The 3482-nt window shown below is 44.3% G+C and overlaps 1 long non-coding RNA gene across 1 annotated transcript in view; it reads left to right on the top strand.

Annotated features, from left to right (window-relative positions):
• Positions 1 to 3482, top strand: part of LOC108448414 — a 14744-nt gene that overhangs the window by 6249 nt on the left and 5013 nt on the right. The window contains exon 2 of the long non-coding RNA XR_001864294.1: positions 3121 to 3126. This is a non-coding gene — a long non-coding RNA (uncharacterized LOC108448414). The remainder of the gene's footprint in view (positions 1 to 3120; positions 3127 to 3482) is intronic.

Genomic DNA, 3482 nt, shown 5'->3' with positions numbered 1-3482 from the left:
GCGGCGCCCCGCCGGCCGGCCCCGGCGAGGGTGGGGGGGGGGGGGGGGTTCCACGGCTGGAACAGGTCCATGGCTTCAGGATGGCTGTGGCCCGGCCCAGCCTGGCCCAAGCAGGGCCTGGGCCAGGCCCACTGGGCCCCGCTTGGGCCCCACAGCTGCCTGTCCCAGCACTGGAAACGAGAGAGAGCTTGGGGGCGAGTTTGTCTATTCTTAAGTTTGGATCACAGAGGCGGTCACAACTTTAAGTGGCTTAAAGAATTGTCCATATTCAAACTTGCCAGCTGATAGGTTCTCTCAGGTCCCAGAGGAAGCTGTAAGCACCCCTTAGCAAGGACATCCCTTCCGGGACTATGCTTGCTAACCTATGACACCATGAAGATTATTTTGTCTTTTCTTTTATACTCCTGTTATACCTTTTTTGCAACTTCTGTATTCTTAGTGCTTTTTGCCTGCATTCTTGGACTTGTTTGTCAAGCTGAGAGACTAAACATTTTAGAAGCTTTGTAGCTAGGGATCAGTGCGTCCCAGACCCCAAGGTCCTCTCCAGAACACATTCTGTAAACTAAGATCTCCTTCCCTAGTGCTAGCACAATATCGGTAATATCGTTCCCCTTTTCACTCACATCCCTTTCTGCGCTTCTGCCTTTCCGTGCTGGGTCCTGAAGTCCTGGTCAGTCTTAGATCGCCGCTCCAGCCCCTCTGTAATTTGCCGACAAAGAGAGGGGCAAAGCAAGATGTGTTCCAACCCAAGACTGCGAGTTTCAAGGTCTTTAGTGTCCCTGCGTAGCTGCCAGCAAGTGATGCCTTTTCCTTAGTCTGATGCCTTTTCCTGGTCTTAAAATCAAGAGTCATACACGGTTAGAAAAGGGATTTTACCTTGGTATTTATTTTAAGGATCCTTAGGGTCACACATCCAGTCATATGCACCGAAATGCACCCCGCAAAATGCCCACCCCAAAAGATCGGGTATAATATTATAGGTCTTACTAATTAGCATATCTATCAAAGATTCCCCAATGAAAGGCTCAAGTGAGCCCCCCTCCCCAAGGAGCCTTCTCCTGGATGGTTCTATCTTAGTTTACAGAATGTGTTCTGGAGAGGACCTTGGGGTCTGGGGCGCACTGATCCCTAGCTACAAAGCTTCTAAAATGTTTAGTCTCTCAGCTTGAAAAGTCAAGGAATGTAGGCAAAAAGCACTAAATATACAGAAGTTGCAAAAAAGGTATAACAGGAGTATAAAAGAAAAGGCAAAAAATCTTCGTGGCATGAATATGAGGTCCTTAAAGCAGCTGAAAAAGGGACAATCATGTGGACAGAGAATGCCAGGGCTGTAATTGTAGTAATAACAATAGCTGTAATTCGGACCGTCTCTTACAACATAATCGAATTTGGCAGCAAGTAATTTGGCAGCAAGTAATGCCATTGCCTTGATGCCATGAAGATTTTTTGCCTTTTTTTTATACCCGTTATACCTTTTTTGCAACTTCTGTCTCCTTAGGGCTTTTTGCCGACACTCTTGGACTTGTTTGTCAAGCTGAGAGATTAAACATTTTAGAAGCTTTGTTGCTAGGGATCAGTGCGTCCCAGACCCCAAGGTCCTCTCCAGAACACATTCTATAAACTAAGATAGAACCATCCAGGAGAAGGCTCCTTGGGGAGGGGGGCTCACTTGAGCCTTTCATTGGGGAATCTTTGATAGATATGCTAATTAGTAAGACCTATAATATTATACCCGATCTTTTGGGGTGGGCATTTTGCGGGGTGCATTTCGGTGCATATGACTGGATGTGTGACCCTAAGGATCCTTAAAATAAATACCAAGGTAAAATCCCTTTTCTAACCGTGTATGACTCTTGATTTTAAGACCAGGAAAAGGCATCAGACTAAAGCCTTTTTTATTTTTTAAATAACCAATCACATCTTTGTCGGTGATTGAGGCACGGACCCAGACCAGCAGGGAATCGGAATCATTTATTCAAAGAAATGAGCTGGGTTTATACACTTTTCTAAGGCACAGTATTTCCTTATATGGCAGTCCTCACTACGTGATGCAACACACTTCCTAAAAGTCCTTCTATGGGGTGATCACTTGCTGTTCACCCTTCTGCCAGCTCCTGGCAGCCTCCTCTCCATAGGGTTCTGCTGTGTGACACCTCCTCCCGCCAGGGTCTGGTGGAGACAAGCCTCTGTGCGCTGCCATGTGCTCCTTTGTGCTGCCACGTGCCTCTGCAGGCAGGTTTTACAGCTTGTAACTCAACTTTATTCCATCTCTTCCCACAATATCCAGCACAGTCTCTTCCCACAATTCCTCCTTTTTTGTTCTATACAAATAAGAATTATGAAACAAAACGCTTCTAATATTAGAACATGTTTGGCCCACTGTTTGAACCAAATAAGCTCAGTTCTTCACAAAAGTAGTATCTTTCTCATGAACAGGGGGATAGATGAAAACACCCAATAACTAGTCCTATGCATGAAGACAGTGATTAAACAGATTGAACTTTGAGAAACAACGTAAAGTTGTCTAAAACCTTTACCACCACTCAGAGTCTGCAACTGCTGGGAGGTCCTGTTTCAAAGATAAGACTTGGAGAGTCTTTCCTAGGCAGGACTTCCAAGTTTACCTTGAAAGAGGGTCCAGCTTTTATAAGATCATATCAACAAGTCAAAGTGACTTGATTACACTTGTAAGGCAGAGACACCTGGCTCTGACAGTATCATCTCCAGTCAGCCAGGGCTAGGGCTTGGCCAGAGCCTTAAGCCGTGACTGAGAGGGTTTCCCTAAAATACTTAGACAATTGCTTAAAAACTTTATTAGTATCAGTTAGGAACATGACTTCAGAAGAGTTTATCTTCTGCACAAGCTGATTATCAAGCTGGAGTATTCAAGACTGGTTGGACCACTCTTGCAGGTACCCATCTTGGACTGGAATCTGTGGAAACACAAGCATATCCTCACCCCCAGGTTATCAATGGAAAGGGGCTTTCCCATTTTCTACTTTCAAGATTCTTAGTGAGTACCTCAGCTTTTTCTAAGTGAGCACCTCAGCTTTTTCTAAGTGAGCCTCTGATCATTCTGAATGCGATTGAAAAATTAAGAACATACAAACCTCTTTGCAGTCTTTCGTGGGGGGTACATCCCATCCCTGCACCCCCCCTTTTTGGTTCTAACAATATGTAACATGAACATCTTTCAGCTTACTAAATTCAAGAAAATGTGTAACGTAACATGCAGTTTTCTTACTATGAACAGTAAAACAGTACATCTAATAGAACAACAACTGTGCACTGAGTAAAAATAAGCAAGGTAGTTATCTTCAATTGCTTAAATACTGTACAATTTCACAAAATGTATATAAATCCAGGGCTTGGAACATTGCAATTATAATAACATTAACTCTCTAAGTGGTTTCAAAAGGTAACAAGCCCTGAGTCAGAAGCTGCTGCAGGATGAGAGGGTTGCCGTCTTTCATTCCAGTGGT

This window comes from Corvus brachyrhynchos, unplaced genomic scaffold (assembly GCF_000691975.1).
Source record: "Corvus brachyrhynchos isolate BGI_N302 unplaced genomic scaffold, ASM69197v1 scaffold728, whole genome shotgun sequence".
Taxonomy (NCBI): domain Eukaryota; kingdom Metazoa; phylum Chordata; class Aves; order Passeriformes; family Corvidae; genus Corvus; species Corvus brachyrhynchos.
This window is presented reverse-complemented; position numbering and strand designations above follow the sequence as displayed.